Source organism: Mesocricetus auratus, unplaced genomic scaffold, assembly GCF_017639785.1.
Source record: "Mesocricetus auratus isolate SY011 unplaced genomic scaffold, BCM_Maur_2.0 Super-Scaffold_100045, whole genome shotgun sequence".
Classification (NCBI taxonomy): Eukaryota; Metazoa; Chordata; class Mammalia; order Rodentia; family Cricetidae; genus Mesocricetus; species Mesocricetus auratus.
This window is the reverse complement of record NW_024429222.1, coordinates 1,605,793-1,629,521: the sequence shown is the minus strand read 5'-3', so window position 1 is coordinate 1,629,521 and position 23,729 is coordinate 1,605,793.

Here is a 23,729-nt window from a genome sequence, read left to right as displayed (position 1 = left end):
ACTTATCCCAAGCCATGTAACTATTGGGACAGAGGAGTGACAGAGACAGAGAAGTTGATCTAGATTTAAATCTAAATGATTTCACCTTCCCCAGCCACCATCAATGCACCTTTGCTTTGAGTTCTGTTAAGGCATCCTGAGGACATGCACGTGGATAAAACTAAACACGAGTTTATCTTCACTTGGCTTTGGTTTCTGAGGTGACTGGAGGAGAAGCTCTGCACGGGTTGTGGAGAGACATGTGCCAGAGGTGTCAGATGGCATCAGGTGCTTGGTCCTCTGCTCCCTTAGAGGACTCTGTCTTCTTCCTGACTCCAGATTGTGGTGATATATTATTTATGATTTATTAAAGCTTGCCTGAGGATCCAGAAAGAAAAGCCAGCCACAAGCTATGAAGGTCAGGCAGTGGTGATACACACCTTAATCCCAGCAGCCATAGAGCTAGGAGGTGGTGGTACACACTTTTACTCCCAGGACTCAGGATTAAGAGGTTGATGGGTCTCTGCTGGTTCAAGGCCGCGATGACTACAAGAAATTGATCCTAAAAGAAACAGTTCACACAAAGGTGATCATTTCAGCACCTGGGATCACACACCTTTAATCCCAGCACTAGGGAGGTGGAGACAGGAGTGATATGGCTGGGTGGAGAAAGGAATAAAAGCGGGGAGTGGGGGTGATGACAGGAACTGAGAGCTTTTGTTTTGCCTCTGAGGATTCGTGGACACAGGATTGTCATTTCAGCTTGGTAGAGGAAAGATCTACTGGCTTGCTTGCTTTGCTTCTCTGATCTTTTCCTTGAAGCTTGAATCCCAATACCTGTCTCTGGGTCTTTTATTTTTCATGCTACAACAGACAGTCCTCAAGCATGGGAGCTGGCGGGGGTGGAGGGAGTGGGAGTAGAACTAACAGACATGGAAAGCACAACAGAGCATTAGAAACCTGCTGAACAAACTGAAGACACTAGAGAAATACTACTTCTGGAGTTTTATATTCCACTTAACTCCATTAGGACTTAAAGTAGCTAAAAAAATCTACTTTTAAAGGAAAGGAAATAGGATTATTGGATTTTGAAATTGAGAACCTTAAAACTTAGAATATTTCTATTTAAAACTTCAACTTCTTTTAATTTCAAAGTAAAAGAGTCAGATGGTCTCAAGTTATTTCAGATCTCAAAAGAAGTAGATAAGTGTCTTTGTTGAATGCCTTGAAGTCCAGGACCAACAGTGGGAGGTTCCACTGAACACCCACTCAGAAGCTGAAGGAGCTGATGACCCTCAATAATCTTCTTCTTCTTCTTCTTCTTCTTCTTCTTCTTCTTCTTCTTCTTCTTCTTCTTCTTCTTCTTCTTCTTCTTCTTCCTCTTCTTCTTCCTCCTCCCCCTTCTTCTTCCTCTTTTCCTCCCCTTCCTTTGGGTTTTTCAAGACAGAGTTTCTCTGTATAGACCCAGCTGTCCTTGAACTGCCTCTGTAGACCAAGATGGCCTCGAGCTAACAGAAATCCACCTGCCTCTGTCTCCAAGTTTTGGAATTAAAGGTGTGGGCTGACAAAAACCCCTTCCAGCCATCCCTCCCGCCACTTGTAAGGGGTGGAGACTAAAGCAGCAGTTTCCAGTTTCCTAGATCTCGCTCCCCATCTGCAGATGCTCCCCTTGTCTTTCCTCCCGCGCCCAGACTGTCTGTCATGCCTGTGTCTGCGCATCCGCGGCACACTTCATCAGGCTCTGTAAGGCACTGATTGCATTTTCACCTTCTCCTTCTGCACTGAATTTCTTTATTCACTGGAAAAATAAGGTCTTTTTGCTAGGACAACTCTTGATGCTCTTTTTTTTTCTTTTCTGTGGACCCTAGTAAGCAGTGGCTTAGTGTAATGGCCGTGATTTGTGTTTGAATTCTGAATCTAAATGGCACTGAATAGGTTACTTGTTCTTTTCTTTGTCTGTAAAATAGGAATTAAATGGGCATAGAGCACTTAACCCAGCACCAAGAATATACAGGCATTGATTATTCAGTAGCTTTATTTATTTGCCAGTATATAGAACTGACTGGGAGAAAGGGCTTAGGACCTTTGATGAATGATACTCCAACCCACGCCTCTCTGAGTTCACAGATACCATTCCTTCCTTTTCAAGATAAGAAGCTGAGGCCTTCTTTCATCCACATCACTGCTATAGCTCCTCTCCATCTGATTTGAGTGTCTATTACCATCTCATTGAAATGCCACTTAGACGAGGCCTTGGGGGTAGAGCTGCAGAGGGAGCTAGGAGTAGGCTGGGGTAGAGGACTGCCCCATTAGCATTCAAATCATAATAGAGACCATTATCTTGGCAGCGAAATACCCCAGCAGTAGTGATGGGAGGAAATGGAAGTGGGTTGCCAAAGCAACAGAGAAACTTGAGCAGTGCCATTTCCATGGCAACAGAGAGCCTGTAGGAGAGTGTTCTCTTAGTTCCAACACTGGTTAGATGCTCAGCGGCATCAGTGACTCATCGGGTAGATTGCATTGCATAGGGCAAATTAGCGGGAGGTTTCACTTAGAAGTTAGGTGGATATGAAGCCCACAGCCGAAATCTAAACTCTTCAAGATGGAGCCTGGGCCTGTCTGCTGGGAATCAGGATCTTCTTGGCTGCTGGGCATCAGGTCATGTATGATTTGTAAAGTCAAGAAGGCCCAGCATGAGCGAAATATCCATATGGAAATCTAACTCACGAGGTATATTAACTTCAGTGGCAGACAAATGCCTGCGTTGTTTCTCTTTCTTTTCTCAATTTTAATTTTATCAAAGTAATATACTCACATAATTAAAACATCAGTTAAAGCCTATGCCTATAATCAAACACATCACGCCCCCCACACGACTTGGTGCCCCCTCCCCTTTTCTAGAGGCAATCGCTTTAATGTCTCTGGTTGTATGCCCTCTCTTCATACCTGGATTTTCAAATGTTTCCACAATGAACCCAATTTATTTGCATTTACAGTTAAGTAGAGGAAGCTCTCCCAACCCCCTCTCAAACTCAACCTCCAGACAAGATACAGAAACTTTTGAATAAGTAAATTTATGAACTACAGTGTTTTTGATGTTAGAGGACAAATCAATATTGGCTAACTGCTAGTAATGACATCTTGAGCAGAGGGCTAGGGGCCTCCTTATTAGACATACACGCTCATTTTGGAATACTTTATTTTTGTTAACATGTATTCATTAGTTGTACACATTGCTGGGATCTAGTGTGATATTGTAGTGTATGAATACAGGGAGTGCTAATCAAACCTAGCCTTCTTTAGTCATCCCGCCCCTGTAACTTCTCCATCTATATGCAATCCCACTCTCTTAGCTTTCCCATGCGAAACAAAGTATGCTACCTGCCTTTCTCTGCTTGGATTTTTTCACTTACCATATGGCTTCCAGTCCTATCCATCTTATTGCCAATGGCAGGATTTCATTCTTCTTTATGGCTGAACACACACACACCTCACTCAATATATATATATGTGTGTCTACATTGCATTTTCTTGTTCCAACCTTAGATAATTATTAGGAACAACGTAGCAATTAACATGGGAATGTAACTATGTCTTTTGTATGCTGATTTCATTTGCTTTAGTTATATACTGAGGAGTGAGATAGACAAATGATTTGGTAGGTATAGTTTTAGTTTGCTGGTTACTAATTTTGTATTCTCACCAACTGTGCGGGACAGGTCCTTTTATCCAATCATCACTAACATGTATTTCTTTTAAGTAACCATTCTAACTGGAGTGAGGTGATAATCTCATTGTAATTTTGATTTCCATTTAATTCTCCAGTAAGAACACAACTGTTTTTAGTTGGGCTTTTTGTTTTCAACTTTTTTGCATTTTATTTATGTATTTGTGTGTGTGTGCACGCGCGTGTGCGTGTGTGTGTTTGCACACGCATGCCATGGAGCATGTGTGGAGATCACAGATAATGAGTTGATTCTATCCTTCCATCCTGTGGGCCCAAGATCATCAGGTTTGCTGGAATATTTTTGTGAAGCTTATGAAATCCTTACATAGACTGAATATAAACTCTGCATCAGATGAACAGTTGACAATTTTTACCACCCTTTCACTCTGTGAGTCGCTTCCTTTGCTCTGCAGAAGGTTTCAGTTCAATATAATCCCATTTATCTGTTTCTTCTTTTGTTTCCTGTGATCCTGGGGACATATTAAAAGTTTCATCACCTCTGTTGCCATCTGAAAGTGTTCACTGTGCTTTCTTTCTGTAGTTTCAAATGTTTTACATTTCGATATTGGATGCATTCTGAACTGGTCTTTGTAGGGTGAGAGGGGGAAAGTGTCAATCTTCAGTGCATGGCAGAGTCTGTCCTTTCTGCTGTGAGTCTTTTGACGACCCACAGGATGTCAACCTGGAGCAAGAGACCTAAGGACCGGGGATGGGGACAAGAGACACAGAAGAGGGGCCACAAGACAAGTATCTGATCAAGTGGCAATTTTTATTTTTCTCAGGGCAGTTAATGTACTTGATAGAGCAGGAAAATGGGAGGGGGTGAGGGGTGAGAGGGTTGCTTTGTGCACCAGGTGTGCACGTAGCAGGGTGTTGTTTAAGCACATGGGACAGGATATTGGCAAGGTACAAAGTTTAGGAAGGAGAGGAATGAGTCGGCTGCGAGCCATTGCTTAGGTGATGGTTAGGGTTGGCTGAATTTGGACAAGCTTTCTGGGTCATGGTGTTTCTACCTTTGTGGTTTGTGGATTGTGGTTCCTCTTCTGAGTACCCCCAGAAGGCTCCTTTGTTAGGGCTATAGGCCAATTACGTAAATCTTTAGACCGTAGAAAGTACAGGTTTAGCTCCAAAAGATCAAGGTACCTGAGGCGCTCCCAACACTTCTGTGCCCTCCCTGGGTCTGGTGTGGCATGGCCAGCCTGACAGGCTGTGTCGCTTTTCTAGACTGGAGCTCCAGCGGGCTCTCCGCCATTCTTCAGACTGACTTTACTCGGAGCCTTCTTCCCAGCCTGCTGCCTCTTGCTCCCCTCCAGCAGCAACCGGTTCCCAGGCCTGAGAGGTTTCATTGCAGGCACTTGCTTTCTCTTCCCTCCTGCTACCCACAGTTGTACAATAGGATCTGGGTCACAGATGTCTTCTGAGATTGTGTGGACCCAGGCCAGGTTCTTATTCCCTGGTCATTTGGGAGTGACTTAATACAAGAGTGTAGATGGGATTTTTCGCCTTCCTCAATCTAAGTACTTTTATTGTAGTGACTTTGCAAAGAAGTTTTGCATGTACTTTACAGAAAGTGCATGCATATTTTTATATTTAATTTTTAATGGTGACTATTTAGACTTCCCAGAGAATAATTCTACTTGGAAAGTATTGAATGTTTAAAATCTTTGTACTTGGTACATTAAAGTCAAAGCTAGATGGTTTTACCTTGTGACTGAACAAGTCCACTTATGAGACTGTCCCCCCAAAATAGTTCTATGAAAGCACTAGTTAAGACTGATATTACTCAGTTGCATATACTTATAAAAATGAAAATTTACCTACATGTCTCACAAGACATTCTAAACACTTAGCTCATGCCTTGTAGGTGCTCAATAAATGTTAGCTTCTGCTGTCACTGTTGTTTTTATACAGTCATGTGTGTGTGTGTGTGTGTGTGTGTGTGTGTGTGTGTGTGTAATACATGTAGTATCTTCCTGTTTCTTTTTTCATTTCATTTTATTTTTCCTGTATTGTTTTTCAATAAAATCAAGATGCAGAAAGTTATCTCTATAAAAAAACAGAAACGTTTCTGCTATACCATTGTTTGTTTGAAACAAATGGAGGATGTCCCAGGCTGACCTGGAACTCACAGAGATCTACCTGCCTCTGCCTCCTGATGCAGGGATTAAAGGTGGGTGCCACCATCACAGGCTACAACAGAATGTTGATGAGTGTGAAGTCCTTCAGGCTAAGTTGGTTTAGAGCAGCCCTGTCACCTTCAAATTTAGAAACATGAATTCTTGGGGCCATTTCATGCTACTCTGAGGTGGGGTCCAGCGATATATTTTTAAAATAATCTCCAAGGACATTCTGGTGCAGTAGATGGTTCTCAGTCTTGGGTACACATTAGAATCATTTCAGTAGTCCATCTGGCTACATCAGACTCTTTGGGCTAGCATCCAGGCATTGGTTACTTTGGAAGGTCAGCAAGGATGCTAAAATGTAGCTCTAGCAAGAACTTTGGCTTTGGCGATTCTCTGCCAAGAGGCCAGGCTGATGGTAGGAGCCAGTAGCCTTTCAGGCATCTCTCTGGCATTATTCCTCCATCCTTGATTTCACATGGCCTTCTCATCCCTGTGCTTATGACGGAGTCATGAAACACAAAGAGGAACTGGGAAGATGAAGCAGAAGCAGAGATAGAGGATGGTAGGGTAACAGGCCGGTAGGGCAGGACTTCCTCCAGGCATGAGAAATTCCTTTCCTTGTAAACAGAGGTCTAGGGAAACCTGGTCCTTTCTTAGCAACCAGACCAGGTGCAGCCCCAAAGTCTCTTTCTGACTCTTGTCTCCTGTCCCCTTTAGTAATCAACACCCACCAGAAGCCCAAAGAACACAGTGAATGAGCAAGGCAGTTCTTGCAGATTTTCTGGATTTCCCTTTGTTGATTTGCTGACAAATTTCCATGAAGAAATGACAAAGAAATGAACTCTCCTGGTTTATTTCATTCTGTCTCTGCTCTCTCATTTTCTCACTGGCTTGCTTCTATCTCAGCCAACATAACATACTTTTATAATCCTCTTCAAATCTGGCTTTAGAATTCAGTGGAATAAAATAAATAAGAGGCAATAACAGCCAATCAGTTATATTCTACATTTGCTTTTTTATTGAATCCTTCATTTACTCAATCAGTCAGCATTTATTCCTTTCATTTTAAGGAATTTCTGTGGAGGATCTCTGGGTGCCCTTCAGAAGCCACAGAAGAAGACAATCCATGCCGTTGCTCCTGAAAGAAGCATATTAACCACTGTTGGTAGATAAAGGAGAAACATCTGGGCCAGTGAAGAGCTGGGTGTGATAAATGGCTGAGCTAAACACCATCAAGGGTTGGATAGCACAAACACTCCCAGCTGCCGGGCAAGGTATGTGGCTTCCGTCCACAACTCCGCAGGGTCCAGCTGCATCCTCGAGGAGGTGAGTGGGGCAGTCCAGCTTCAAGGACTCCAGCCCGGGCTGTGGACTCTGCTGGGCAATTTGCCTAACCTTCTTGTACCTTCAGTGTAAATGGGGACAATAATTGTACTCAGTGGGCTGCAGAGAACAGCAAAACCACAAAGACTACACAGCCAGTACTCAGCTTTCCTCATTACTGAACGCACTTCATGCCTGGCATGTAGAAGCTACTTCTCATTGCTAAGTGGCATCTTACCTCCATTTTCAAAGTGAGAAAACGGAGTTTGAGACAGTTTGTTATTGTTCTATCCTGGCACAAACCACACCCTGGAGCCCATATGCTTTCTGCTTCTTGCTTGCAAAATCAGACACTTAAGCATTGGAGGCATCTTGTAGCAGGCTTTCTTGGACCCAGCACCCAAATCATGACATGGAAACCTATTATTAATTATGAATGTCGGACTTAGCTTAGGCTTGTTTCTAGGTAGGCTTTTTTTTTTAAAGAAACTTTAATCAACCCATTTCTATTCATCTGTGTGCTGCTCTGAGGCTCTTTACCTCATCCATGTACTATTCATCCTGCTTCCTCTATGTCTGACTGGCCTCTGACTGGCTCTTCCATGGCTACCTGGTTGGCTCTCTTTTTCTTTCTGCCCCAACTACCCCACCTATCCCCCCTCTGTCTAGCTATTGGCTGTTCAGCTTTTTATTAGACCAGTCAGGTGCCTTAGGCAGACAAGGTAAAACAACAACACATCTTGACATAGCTAAACAAATATTCCACAACATCATCTCAATGGTTGGAATTTTGTCTGTAGTATACAAATTCTTGTCACACTCAAGGATAAATTTGACCAGCTTGGTTGTATTTACTTCTTGATTTCTAACAAAGAGAGATGTTGTAGGGAATACTGCATTCCTCCTTGACTCACATACTACCAGATTCACCATGGTCAGAAGCTCAAGACTCTGTGAGTCCTGGGTACCCTGTGCTCTGCTCTCCTCCTCCCAGCCCAGGCATGTGCCATCCCTGCCTCTGCCTTCTTCTCACTGAAACATTTCTTTTCTCTCCTCCATCTCCCCTCCCCCATTCTTCCCATTCTTCCTCTTTCCCATATTCCAGAATCGACCCGAGTCCTTCCCCAGTGATCCCACTTCCTCTCCTCTGCCCCTCAGAGCCCACACAGCCCCAGAGCACTTAGAACTCTACCCAACCACAGCTCATCTACTCTTCAAGCCATCTTGATTGTGTGAGCCTTGTTTTTCAGGTGAAGGAACTTGGGCTCACAAAGCTGAATGCTGGCTCTCTAGCCTGCACTGCAATGCGGTTCACGCAGGACGGGTCCCACCTTAGCAGGATCTAAGCAGCCATTCAGCAGCAGTGTGTTAGGACGGAAGTAGCTCCTATCTCAAACTCAGCTTACAGCCTAAAAAACCACACAGAGCCGTGAGCTGCCGTGTTAATTACCTTTGTCACCATTGTGACAGACACCTGAGAAACATCACAGACGCCTGAAGGAAAAATTTGTTTCATCTCACGGTTTCAGGAGGTTCAGTTCCCATCTGTCTCCTAGGTGCACTTGGGCTGCCCATCATGGTGGTGGCAGCATACTGCAGACTGTCCCCTACATCTTAAAGGGCAGGGAGCAGAAAGAGAAATCGACTATACTTTGCTCACACCTTCCTTCATCCCTGATTCTGTCCAAGCCTCCAGGCGAAGGAGATGGTACAGGGTTTGTCTTCTTTCATTAGTCCTCTCTGGAAACCCTCAGCACACTCCCCACCCTGAGAAAAAAAGAGGAATGCCCTACTAACTTTCTAGGTGATTCTAAAGCAAGTCCCAGTGAGAGCGAGAAGTAATCGGTGTAGCTGTCACTGCAACTACCATGAAGACACTGGCGATGCGTACAGTCCGTGGTGACCCTGGCTACAATCAGACGTTGGTGAGCAGACCCTTTCCCTTCTTCTTCTACACAGAACCTGGGGTTGGTCTACACAGAGGCTTGTCTGCCCCCTGCTCTTAACTGGCGTGACTTTCTTCTGGATTTCCACTTACTGTGTGTTGATTTTAAAATATTTAGTGTACTGCTTGCTAAGTATGTGATCACTGTTCTAGGGGCTGTAATACAATGATGGCAGCAGCAGCAACAACAATGAAACATGGCTCCTGCCCCTGGGAAACAAATGAATGACGAAAGGGTCCCCTATCTCTGAGGGTATGTGCTGTGACCGAGTGAATGCTCCCCTGTCACCAAGTCGGAGCTCTGAGAACACCCAGTCAAGGACTTGACACTCTGGGAGATAAGGGAAAGCCTTCCTTGAAGAAATGGTGATGAAGCAGAAATCTGAACAAGAATAAACACTCTACAGAGTAAGGGAAGGGGCAGAAAAGGAACAGGAAATATCATGAGCTGAAGCTTTGCTGAGGATTTTATCAACAGCCAGAGGCAGTGCACCAGGTAAGATGTGGAATGTGACTAGAGAGGCAAGCAGGGGCCAGGCCATGAATGGCTCTGTAGACGCATTAAGTGTTCAGAGTTTGATAGTTTTACTGTGTAGCTCAGACTGGCTTTGTACTTGCTTGTAGCTCAGGTTATCCTCAAACCCATCCTCTGTGTCAGCCTTATGAAGACTACAACCACCACCTCTGGCTCAAGTATTTGAATTCTCATCTTATAATAAGTTGGGAAACATGAAATCTACGTTTCAGAAAGTTATGAGGTAGGAAACAAAGTGCGACCATGAACAAAATAGATGATAGCCTTAGGTAGAAGATGATACAGGATGCTGTGCTGATGACACGCCTCAAACAAGGGGTCCCTCGAGCTGGTCAAGTGATGGAGGCCTGGTGACTAGTGGTGCGGTGGGCAGGGAGGTGGGAAGACGGCACGCCAGAGAAGACACCTGGTTTACTTGGGGGATGGTGGAGAAGGAAGCTCGGGGTGGACAGCTTCTGGAACAGGGGACCTGTTCAGATTTTACAGCAGGCTGAGTCTGAGGACTTTGGCATGCTCCAGGAAGATGTCAGGAAGCCAGGTAGGCATGTGGGTTTGAGATTCGGGGACAGGTGTGGCTTTTCTACCTAAAGGTTGTGAGCCATCTGCCCACAGGAGATAATTGAAGTCAGGAGCACAGAGAAAATTCCCAAGCCGTGAGTGAATGGACTAAGGAGCAGGACCAAATCCTGAGATTCCTTAGTGTTTCATTGCCAAGACCATATGAAAGGACAGAGATAATGGTCAGAGGATTAGGCAGAAAACCAGGGCAAGGACAGTTTACATCATGGTGTTTACTGGAGTCCTAACCCCAGCTTTGGCATAGAGCACGTCTAAGAGCAATAGAGGTGGAGTCTGCCATCGGCACTCACTTCAGGAGCGCGAATGCCAGACATCTATTCTGCATCTTCCGCTAAGTACAAATAACCTTGGTCTTGGAATTTGGGTTCAGACCAAGATACTTGAAAGGAAAGTGGTCATTTGTCCAACTAATCTGCTCTAGCATTCCAGTCTGGCGGAGGAGAGAATGGATTTTAATGTGTCGACAATCTTTGATCTAAGGGTCACGGCAAGAAAGAAAGCGATTACCCGACACTGCAGCCAGACCTCTGTACCCACCAAAGGCGGTGAATCCCAGGTGGATACAAGGGGCCCCTAATGAAGAACCCATCTGTGACAAGATGAATCAGGGCTCTGAGAGCATCGCAGCTGCCTATGACAAGACCACTTTGTCCTTTCAAGCATGCTTTAAAGACTCGGGAATGGCTTCGTTTTGCACCTGACATTAAAGCGCCATTAAAGGGTTCTGAACACATTCTCATAGCCAGGCGGTTCTGAGGCTGCCAGGAGTCGTGAACTCATCCCATTACTTTTAGGTGGAGAGGGGCATAAAGAATAGAACAAAGTCCTCTTTAAAGAACAGAGGAGCCTGGGAATGAAAGAAGAGGAAGGTAATTCCCCAGGAACGACAGCTTAAAAATAGCACACAGTGTGCCTGGTGTCTGAAGTCATGACATCTGTGCTCAGATATGTTGCCATATGAGACTTGTAGCCCTCTTTCTCAAACTCCAGGTGCAAGCAGTTATTACCATCTTGGGGTGAGCAGGGGCTGGCTTTCAGCCATCCTTTCTTTCTAATGTGCTGGAAACGCCCCCGTTGATACCCGATTTAGATAGTAACTGGGCCTAAAGACGCTTCTTGTCTTTAGATAGCTAGTAAGCTCGTGAACTGTTGTGCTGGCTAATTTTATGTCAACGTGATACAAGCTGAAGTCATTGGAGAGAAGGGAACCCTAATAGAGAAAATGCCTCTACAAGACCAGGCTGTGGGCAATGTAGGGAATTTTCTTAATTAGTGACTAATGTGTCCAGCCCATTGTGGGTGATGCCATCCCTAGGCTGGTGGTCCTGAGTTCTGTAAGAAAGCAGGCTGAGCAAGCCATGAAGAGCAAACCAGTAAGCAGCATCCTCTACAGCCTCTGCATCAGCTCCTGCCTCCAGGTTCCTGCCTGTTAGAGTTCCTGTCCTGACTTCCTTTGGTAATGAACAGTGACAGGGAAGTGTAAGCCAAATAAAAACCCTTTCCTCCCCAAGTTGCTTTTGATTATGGTTTTCATAACAGCAATAACAATCGTAAGTGAGACACCAATCATCAGGGAAGGTTCGAGATTCCATGATGGCCATGAGGGAGGGGTGGAAAGGATGGAGGCAGGGCAGACCTGCTGCTGCTCCATCAGAGAGAACAGTGCAATGGCTACATCATCTGCATCTCACCATCTATGCTGGACCAGAGACTATGCACCACACTCTATGTAGGTCGTCACTAATCCTCAAAACTAGTGAGGAAGAATGTACCTGCTCATCCATAGCCACGTTCTTTGTAGGGTATTGCCTCACCCCTACCAGGTCACTTTGTGTTGGACAGGAGCTGTATGGGGTCTTCCCAATGTGAAAGGACTTTCTGCCAGACCCCTAGCCAGAGGTTTGGCCCCAAGACTAAGCTCGGTGAGCCATGGCTTTTCTCCTGGATTGTTGACTCCCACTGAGGGGCCAGGGCAGGTTAATGCAGACCTCACTTGTTATAGCAGCAGAGCCCAGTAGTCTACTGAGCATTTCCCACGTCATGTATGCATGTTCTTAGTCCCTCTCAGCTCTGCAGAGCTCTACGTGCCGTTCCTGTCACTTACAGGTAGAGCGCTCTCACCAAAGAACCCAAATTGGAAAGGTATGCTAATGAACAATTCGAGGGTACTGGAATATATGGGTTAACCTAGTAACTGCTGTCACAAATAGAGCACAGCAGAAGTGTCGCTGCATCAGTCCTGAAAGCTGCTCTCAACTGGCTTTGAGTCTCCCACTCCTGGCCTTCTGGAACTCTCGATCATGGATTTCCCCCTCTGGCAGCCCACTCCCAGTACTTTGAAACCTAAGTCACTTTGAGAGACCATGGGAAAGATAACCACTGAGTAACCCACACCTCCAACTCAGAGGCCAACAGATACCATGGCAACCACAAAGGCACACCATCTTGGATTTCTAGCCTTTGACAACTGTGACCACATCTGCATGATAGTCCCTGTGAGTGACTCTCTCAGTATCCCACAGGAGTGTGGACAACAGCTCCTGTGTGCTAGTTACCAGCTCCTGCGTTTCTAGGTCAGAAGTCATAGTAATAGCTAACCGGACCAGGCTGCCTAGAGCTGGGACTGTTGTGTGGAAGGAAGACCTTCTAACCATTTCAGTGGATACGATCAAGTATCCTCCCTGCAGGCTACCCAATTCACACATCCAGCAAGGGTAGGCGGTAATAAAATATGGGCTTCCGGAGCCAAGTGTCTAGTATTTTTCAAATCTACGAGAAATCAAGGGCGCTCATATATCATCTAGAATTCACAATTTCAAAGCTGTTGTCAAGGAAAAGGAATGAAAGAAAGGGCAGTTGAAAAGCAGGGCAGGACGCTTGGAACATGTTTTAACACCTTTCCTGATATTTTTGGCCCATTAATCATTTTGCTCCAGTGGTGGCAAATCCTGCTAATATTTGTGGCAAGCATAACTACACAGTGGTGTCAGATTAAATTTCATCTGTGCAGCCAATACTGATGGAGATGCTTCTCCACACAAAGTAGCGAGTCACGACGATGCCCGTGGCAGGAAGGAGCAGGCTGCACCAGTGTTTGCTTCCTCTTTTTTTGGAAAATGGGAAAAGCCCAGCATGGACTCTGTACCTTGACCTCCAGAAAAGTGAGAAAACAGCTTTCTGTTTAAGTCACCCAGCCTACCCAGCCTGTGGCATCTACTTATGGCAGCTTTTGAGCTATGTCGGGTTAGCAGGAATCCCCCTATTGCGGATGGTTCCTTGTGGAGATATTCAGTGCACTGTCCCCTCCTGCTCCTTGGGTGTAAATCCTGACCTGTTCTTTATTTGTAATTGAGCTCAACCTCCATTTCCTGTTACAGTGCCTCCATGTCTACAGCCTTGAACATCCATCCTGACTGCTTTAACCAGTGTTTACAATGGTTATTTCTTTTACACGTGTACACTGAAGGTATGGATCCTTTGCCTCCTTGTGTTTTGAACACCAACATCACATTATGGTTGTGGTTTTCCCATGATTGTCTCTTCTAATTACATCACTTGGGGAGGGAGGAAAAGCCGGTCTCTGTGTCTTTGTGTCTCCAGAACTGAGCACAGCCCTGACATGCGTAAGTTTGAACAAGACTATTTAGCCACACTACTTAAACACAAAACACTGGCTTCTTATTCCTGGGGGGCTCCGTGGAGCATGCAAAGGGGTCAGAAAAGGGAATATCGAGAGGTCACAGAACTGGGGACAGCATAAACATAGGGGACAGGGCAGAGTGGCATGTGGGGAAATGGCTTACCAAGCAGCAGTTGGTAACCACTCAAGATTTAAGCAATTTCCTGCATGTAAGATGTAATTCAACTAAAAGGTGCATTTTTTTCTCTAAACAAATTTCCTGATATCCAAGTTAAAAGTCAAGGCTCATGGTGCAGACTGGACACCCAATTCAGAGTCTGAGAACTTCCCACTCACCCTCTGCAGCTTTCAAGGGCATCTGTGAGAGGGTACAGATCCTAGCCAGCGCCTGTCAGCTGTTCTGTGGAAAGGAGATGTCTAGGGCTGGGGGAATCTACTCCCAACGTGGCAGAGGGGCAGTTTTCAGAGAAGCAGCCTGTGCTAGGCGAGAACACCACGGGTGTGTTAACTACAGCCCTGTGAAGGAGACCAGCCTCTTCAACATAAAGTGTTTGTGCCAAGTGGAATGGGAGTGGGCTTGCATCACTGAGATTTACTGCTCAGGCCCAGCAAAGTGAGCGGCACTGTCTTCTAGGACAAGGAGAGTCTGTGCAAGAGGAATGCATAGCGGTTGGTGTCCAGGCTCCCCGACAGCATGTCCTGTAGCCCTTCTAGAAATGGGCTCCCATGTATGAGGACAGAAAGCAAGTCAAAAGCAACCCAGGGCTTAGCCACAGACCATCTTCCTAATCAAAGAAAAGCTGGTGTGAGCGCTTTAATGACCTGCCTCCTCTCATTAGAGGCTTTCTTCCTCCTGACAGGAGTGGAGGTGGAGACAGAGACCTTCCAGGTCACCTGACTGCAACGGCAGGTGCATTTCCCAGTCTCCATCTGCTCCAACTAGCCCTGACTGCCACTTTGAGAAGTAGAGCAGACTTGGCTCATCTCACAGGGTCCACACAGGGAGGCATAGCATCCTGGCTGCTTCACCTGGAGATTGAGCACTGAAGCAGCTCCCGGAGCGGATGTGGGTGTGAAGAGGCTGGCAGGGCCTGCTCAGCCACCACCCCCATCCTAGAGCACCTACCCATGGGTACACAAGATCTCACCAACTAATGTCACCAGGAATGCCTATGCACCCCAGTTTCTGTCACTCAAATCCTCCCAGAAGCCCCTGCCATGAGTGCCACCTCCCTGTTTTTAGTTACAGTTATCTCTGGAATTATAAAACAAAAATGTAACTCACTTATTTTACCGAAGTCAAAGTTTGCTTTGGGCCGAAGCACTAGTAACAAGCTTGGAGTTTGAGTTTTTTAATGTTTTATTTTTCTAGCATGGGTTGTATATGTGCACATTATTAAATACATTATTAAATAAGAAGGGTGTGTCCATGACTCCTTGAATTATCTGACATCCTCCAGTGATATGAGCACTGCCCTTTGGGGTTATCATACCATGAAGACTTTAGTAAAAAAAAACATCAAAGGATGGGGTATGTCTGGAGCCAGCAGAGTTCAGATTCCCATTCTAAGCCATTCAATCTCTGGCAATCCACAACCTCTGTTAAGTCTTGGTTTTTGCATCTGTGAAGGGGGACTTGTGAAGATTGGAGCAGTGTGTAAAAACTAAAGTCTCTTTCAAGGGTGTGTCCTGCGGGAAAGGGTCCCATTGTGGCATTGTTGCAGTTTAGATATAGAATGTTCCTCAATGGCCCATGTGCTAAACCCCAGGTGGCTCTGTTAGGAGATGGAGTAAGACCTAGAAGGTGGCCCTTGGTCATTGGGGATGCCTCTCAAAGGGGATTGTGGGCCCCATCTGTCTTCTTTTCTGCTTTGCTTCCTGAACACGAGACTTGTTTTGCTCTGCAGTCACTCCCACCACAGTGTCTACCCCACCAAAGGACACTGGCAAGGCTCTGGAACTCCCAGCATGTAGCCAAAATAAACCATCACCTCTTTCTGAGCCAAATTTCTCTGTTATTTTGCTATAGTGACAGGAAGTTGCTAACAGATATGGATATCCACCTCAGAATCCACCCTTTCAGCTTCCAAAGGGCTCCTGGGTGGCACAGCAATGGACTCTAGTACAGTGGTGACTGTGTTGGGAACTGGCAGAGCAGGCTTAGCTATCAGTGCTGGGTGACCCCGGGGCAGGACCTCTCTGAGCTTCTGTTTCTCTACCTGCAAAAACAACGACACTCCCAAAGGTCCTTGTGGGGCACTGTACAAAGAGCTGGCCCTCCTCACACTTTCATCTGCCTGTGGTCTACAGCATCGGTCACCTGCCATTAGCCACCGTGGCTGTGACAAGTCTCATACATGCCTTGACAGGAGCTTCCTTTTCAGGTTGTGACAGCTGAGCTGGCAATTGCAAAGGGACTCCGTGGGAAAACAGTCTCAGCCATCAACTCCATGAATTCTGACAGCAATGTGTCTAGCAATGAAAACACTCATCATTTCCCACAGGGGGGAACCATCTCACAGACCTCTGTAAATGAGAAATAATTCATGCATGAAGAGAGTCATTCCAGAGAGATATTATTAAAATCCTGCCCTTTCTTGATATTAGAACAAAATAGGCAGAAAGAACTGACGAGACTCCACAGCTGCTAAGAACCAAATGGGTTCCCTTTAAAGTCTGACCCTTTGTCCCTCTCATCCCAGACCTGAAATCTACTCACGGGGACTCATTTTATTCTAATTTTATAAAGCCGCAGGGGTGGTGGAGAAGGGATGGAGCATCCTTTCCTCCTGTTTGGATGCGACTGGAAGGCTTCTGGGAAGGCAAAAGGTCTTCAGTGGAGATGGGCAACTGGACAAGAGCCCCTTTGAGATCTTGAGATTGGAACCCCACATTTAAACCTAGTCTGCCAACTGGAATGCCAGCTGCACGGGCATCTTAGTCTATCTCTATTGCTCTATCAAGATGCTGGTGCTGGGACTGTTTGGGGGAGTCCAAGGTCAGAAGCTTCATGCAGAGGGGACAGGAAGCCAGAGAGTGAGGAGGGGTTAACCCCACCCTTTTACAATCACCTCCTCCTAAGAACTCCTGGCCACACAGTTAATTCCTCCCTAAGGCAGTTCTCCTAATGCACAACCACCTCCAACAATCTACACTATCCAGCTTTGTACTTTCTGGACCAGGCTACCAACAGACCACAACTAATTCACATAGGCGAGGAACACAACTAGAGTGTTGCATGCTTCAAAGAGGGCCACTGCTCCCAACCAGCCAACTCTTCACGTGGAAAATGGCCCAGAATTGCCTGGGCTTCCTCTTGTTCCCAAAAGGCAAAAAGCACCGTGTTTAGCCACAATTAAAAATTTTGTAAACATCAAACCAGTCAAACACACACACGTGCCTGAACACATGTGTATGCACATACGCATGCATGTATATACACATTAACATACACTTGTGCAATACACACGTGCACACACGCAGGAGCAGACATGTACACACAAACAGGCACACACATCTATTGGTAACACCTGGATCTAACAGAGATCAGCTTGACCTCTGATTTGACCTTTTGCCCTTGGTCTACTGTCTGGCTTACTGGAATGGCTCCGGGCTATTGTACTGCCGTAGTCATGCTGTGCTCTTAAGAAGTTCTGATTTGTAACTCACATGCACGGTCCTGAGCAGCACCTGGCCCCTGCTTCATTAATGGAGGAAAGATTTACATTCACAGCCGCCTGCCAACACTATATATTTTCCTCAAACTACTCAATTTCAGGGGAGAAACATTTTTCAATCTCAGATGTGTTTTCAGCCTGAATGTTCTCATCCTTGCCAACATAATCTGCTGTGACACTGTCTGTTTGCTTGACAAATGACAAGACAGGGACTTGGCAGTGGAGATAGATTCTTAGCCACGGGCCTGGCCTACTGCTTCCTGAAGGAGCCCCTGGGTTGCCAGGGAGCTCAGCTTCTGCCCCTACCCCTTGCTGGTTTCCTGATGCACGGCTTTCCCTGCAGTGAAACTTTCTTCTTTTTATTACAAACTCAAGCCATGCTTTTCCATTTCAGTCATTTAAATATGCAATCTTCAGATGGCGGCAGCCTCCCCAGAAGGTGACACATTTGACATCCATGTTTAGGGCTGACATTAGGAGGCCTTCTGCACGGATGGCACACAGTAAGTACACTGTTCATGGCCCGCTTCTTTTCATTGGCAAAGATTGTGTACATCCGCATGCAACATGATGTTTTGCCGCGTCTGCTGGGCAGCCTGTGTCCGAGAATGTGCAGAGGGTGTCGGGGATTGACAACACAGAGACTCGTTCAACGGTGTAAAGAAAAACTTTAAGTAGGCCCCAAAAAGGCTCAAGAAAACTTCCCAAGAAAGGCCTCCCTCCAGAAAAGCTTCTGCTCTCTCTCTACCCCTGGCTGGTTCTGCTCTGACACCAAAAACTAATTTGGGTGTGTCAGAAGAGGCGGTTAGTCTTTGGACAAGGTAGAGGTCAGGGTGGTTCCCGTGGGCCAGCCCTTTTCAGGAACTTGTTGCCCCGGGCATTGTATTGTTTTTAGTAAACATGTTTTTAGTAAACATTGTCTTACAGCTGCCTACTCCCAGGCCGAAGGGGAAGTGGGTCTCTGCTCAAGGTCTGGTGTCCCCACAATGTTTTGCTATGCACATATATTGTAGAATGGCTAAATCAAGGTCATCACACACATATACATTACCTCAAAAGTTTTGATGTGTGTGTGGTGAGAATCCTTAAAATCTACTCTTGGCAGTGTTGAGTATACATTGTGGCATTGCTGACAACAGTCCTTGTATACAGCTCATCTCCTGAACTGTTTCTCTCCAACCAAGCATTGTCTCAGCTGTCCACAAAGACAGTCCACTGGGTGTGAAACCAGACTATCTTAGGGGATCTAAGCTGTTTGAAGACCAGGCCTGTCTTGGTAACTTGGCCAGAAAAAAAATGGTGATAATTAATATTCTAGAGTCCTTGTGGGGATTAACTTGGACAAGTACAGATAATTTGTAGTTTTCTATGGGGAGAAAATATCAACTTCATCCTTCTATTTCTTAAAATTTTTATTTTTATATGTGTATGCGTGTAATGCCTTCAGAGGCCAGAAGAGGGCATCAGATCTTCCTGGAACTGGAGTTACACAGTTGTGAGCCACCATGGTGCTGGGAATCAAACCCTGGTCTCTGCAAGAGCAGTGAGGTCTCTTAATCGTGGAGCCGCATCTCCAGCTCTTCTGTTTCTTATTGAGAAAAAACTACCCTCAAGTCAATGGGTAAATGGAGCTGGAAGAATTATACCTATTGCCTTTCAAACTGTAAACCTTTTAAACATCTTAAACTTTGCTATTAGATTTGCAATTTTTCTTTTCCTGCACTCATCTTGAATTTATCTAACATCTCTCTTCATGAGGACCCCAACCTTTCCATGGTGTATGCCATTCGTCTTCACATGGAAGCAGCTCAATATGCCCTTGAGTATATGTGCTACCTTCTCCTGGTTTCAGTTTACTGATCTGTGAAATGGGACAACATAATGCTCCAAGGCCCAGGATTGAAGTGATTCAAAAGCTGCTACACGATTAAAGCACCCCAGAGAACAGAAAAGCTGCATGCACACTAACACCACACTCAGCTTTCCCGAGAGTTCCCAGGAGCTTCCACTCTTGGTTTTTGCATGGAAATGACTTGGGGCTCTGCTTGTCACAGCTGGGGAAAACTCTAAGAAGCTGAGTCCTTCTTAGTAACATGGCAGACGGTGGGGCAGAGGGCTGTGAGCCCAGACCCCGATGCAGACAGAGGGACTTCAGGGTCATGTGGGTACTTGGCTCGGGGACTCTTACTGCCATAACCTTTTGCCCATCCTCAATACCCCACTCTCCTCAAACCCCACCTTGACCATTCCTTATTATCTTATTCGTCTAGACCATCTTCCATAGCAGCCTCCTTTCTGGTCCCCGTTTCCCTCTCTCCTATGTACTCTACGTTCAATGAAATTGCCAGAGTTATTTTCTACCATGTGAATAGACCAAGGGCTCCTCAATTCGGGAGCCTCCAGTAGCCTTCCACATACAGAGAAGAACTGCTAGGCCCTGTCATGGGCCTCAGAGACCTGCCTGAAATGAACCCTGGATCCATCTCCATCTCAGTGCCCACAGCCACAGCCCATCGAGCACTGACTGCAATCCTGAACCAGGGAATCTGAAAGAAACACAATAACTCCCTAAGACCACACAGTTAGGAAGTGATGGCATTGGGATTTGAGCACCTTTTTTGCATTGATCTTTTTAATGTTATCCCATTATATATTGGCTAACTTTCTATGTCCCTGGATTCTACTTCAACAGGTACAACCAACTGTATGCCGAAAATATCTGAAAAAAAATTATTTGCACTGCACATGAAGAGACATTTTTTTCTTGTTTCCTAGACAATAAAGTTGGGCACCGCGGCACACGCCTTTAATTTCAGCACCCAGGAGGCAGAGGCAGGCTGATCTCTGTGGTTTCAAGGCCATACTGGGCTACAAAGCAAGCTCCAGGATAGGCTCTAAAGCTACAGAGAAACCCTGTCTTGAAAAAACAAAACAAAACAAAAGTGTAAGCAACTACTAGCATGGCACCCACATTGTGTAGATATTAAACATAGCCACAGATAACGTAAAATCATGAGATGAAGTGTATAGACCACAGGCAAGCCTACCATCTTACCGAAGCATAGTAATACAGGTGTGATATCTGCAGTGCCCCTGAAGTCAAGTATCTTGACACCTCGACACCAAGAGAAGACTGTAAGACACTTCATACTTACCTTGAAATAAGAGGTAACAGAGAGAGGAAGGACCAAGGACACTTTGGGGCTCAGAACCAACCATACCTTTAGACCAAGGTAATCCAAGGATGGGGAACCAAACAAATAAGTAAAAAGCCAAAACAGATAAAACAAAACAAAAAACCTCATTAGTTTTAATAAAAACTTAGTTTAGGAAAAAATCAATTTAAATGTTGTGAGCTGTGTCCAGGGCTTCAGGAATTTGCAGAAAAGAGAAAGCAGAAGGAAATTCTGACTCATCAGGCCAGCATTCGAGTTAACGGCACAGAAAATGTAGTTGAGCCATCAGAAAATTGTTTTAATGTCCAAAGTTTCTGCTATTGTACTGCCATTAGCATGATGCTAATGAAACGTAATAAAATGTGGCTTGCGAAGGAAACCCATCTGCTCTGAAAGTTCAATTAACATGACGAAGACAGATCTCTTACACGGTAAACGTGCATTTGACGCACATTCTGTGCTTTATGGATTATTACAGAAGTGCTAATGCAGTCAGATAAAGTCAAGTCGTACCCACTTACCACACGCAACCAGCTCAATAGCCCGGAGCTCTGCTGGGGAGGGAAAGGGAAGACCTTGGACTTGACCCCTTCCTGGATGGCTCACCAGCTCCATCCTCCCTTTGTCAGGACAGAGCAGCTCCTCCACCTCTGCTTCCCTCCGCTCCACAGCACACACCCACCACAGAGGGCAGGTGACGGTAGCTCTATGGCAATGGCATGCCCAACAAAACGCAAGGCTCTTGGGCTGGCAGAGGAGCGTACACCTTGTTTTGCTTGTGCAATTGAGAGGTGGTTGGCAGGAGCTCCTTGCTATCTCTTCTTCCAGGAGCTCACCATCAAATTGAAAGATTGCAGCTGGGCCTCTACCAAATGCAAGTCACTATGAGCAGGAGGAACAGAGGCCAGGAGAGAGAAGGCAGAACTCAAGCTCTGGGCAGGCCTTAGGAGCAAATGTGACCTGCTCTGCCACATGGGGCTTCTGTTCTTAGAACACAGTTCATTTCCCTTTCCTCACATTCCACCCAAGCCCACGTGGTGGGCAGAGGACACGAGAGGGAAAGCCAGGCTTTCTTTTCCTTCGGTGGTACAGACAGCCACAACAGTGATTAGTCTGCAGATCCAGCCCAGGAGAGCCGTGTCAAGACATGGGGAGAGACAGAGCCCAAAGCCTCAGTGCGAGCATCCGGGTCCAGTTGTGCCTGAAAGTGATGGATTCCTTGTCTGCCCCCTGCCAGGTCTTTAAAACCTAGTGATGAGTTGATGCTCTCGCTGAGGAGTTCCAGATGCTGTCAAAGCAGATGCCATAGAAGATCTAGAATTTCCAGAGCTCTGTCTGGTACTGCTGTGGGGAGGGGGCTCACAGACCACAGATATGTCGCAGCATTGCTCTGGGGCCTCTCGGGCTCCCATGCTTCAGGGACTGGACTCCTGATGGCTCATGTTTGGTGTTCCCATTTTGGTCTACACTATTTTGTCTGAATCACATCTTCAGGAAGCCACTAGCCTGTGAGCAACCTGCCTCCCTCCACTGAGTCCTGCCCCAGTGCCTGGAGCTCTGTACTTCCTGGAAGTGAGAATGTGGCAGATGCAGTTCCACTTGGCATCTCCAACGCATTACTGTTGGTCACAGAAATGGGGTTCATGGGATCCTACCGGGAGTCAGTGTCCCACAATCATGGTCCCTGGGGCTGTCTCCCACATTGGTGGCCTTCAAAGCTTAACTGAGTGGGTAGATGCAGAAATGGAGAAGGAAAGGTCTATAAAGATTTCTAATACTGACCTGACCTGGAAACAAAGCCCAGTTCTGTGGCCCTGACACAGTTCCTGCCTTCCCCGTGCCCTAGTGTCCACCTTGACAATGTAACCATCCCACCTTCACGGGATCACTGTGAGAACTTACGAGCTGCTTATACCAGGGGCTGAAGTTTTCTGTGAATTTAATTTTCATATCCAGGCACTGAGCTAGGAGCATTGGCGTGCTTTCTAATCACAGTAATCTCTGTTACGGATGGGTGGTTTTTCTTGACTCAAAGGCTTCATCAGTCAGATTGGTGGTTTCAAAAACTGGGAAGAGATTTGCTGTCTTAAGCAGAAAGGGAAAGATGTGAAGGGGCATGGCAAGGCTGTTGATGTCTGGGTATCAAAGAAGCTATGGTAAACCAACAGAGACCTTCACCAGACTGGGCCACCTTCATTCCCTCAGGGGTTCCCAAGGTCACCGGGAGGGGCCCTCTTTGATGATATAACCAGTTTTAAGTTTTCCACCGTCTTAGTTAAGGTTTTTATTGCTGTGGCAAACACTACAACCAAAAAGCAAGTTGGAGAGGAAAGGGAATATTAGGCTTATACTTCAGCATCTCTGTTCATCACTGAAGGAAGTCAGGACAGGAACTCAAACAGGGCAGGATCCTGGAGGCAGGAGCTGATGCAGAGGCCATAGAGGGGTGCTGCTTACTGAATTTCTTCCCATGGCTCGCCCAGCCCACCTTCTTATAGAACCCAGGACCACCAGGCCAGGGATGACACCACCCACCATAGACTGGGCCCACCCCTATTGATCACTAATTGAGAAAATGTCCTAAAGCTGGCTCTCAAGGAGGCATTTCATCAACTGAGGCTCCTTCCTCTGATGACTCTAGCCTGTGTCAAGTTGACACACAAAACCAGCCAGTACTCCCAAATTCATATAAATAACTCCAGTTCACATCTTTGCCACCAAGCTGGACTCAGAATCATTTCTTAGACCTGTTCTATCGTTTGTGCCTTATCTGGGACAAATAGACATATGTTCATGTCTGCCTGGAAGCAGTCAGTGCAACAAGAGCTCTCAGGGGTTCAGAGACCCACTAGGCTATCAGAGGGCCAACCTTAGTGTGGGATGTTCAGCAGGACTTTTCTGATTGGCTTCCATGCCAATGGCAAGGATCCAACTCCAGATGGTCCCTCCAGCTTTTACTAATAACCATCAAGGTCATAGGAGGCAGCAGATGAACTCATATCTCATTCCTGAATGCTGACCGAGC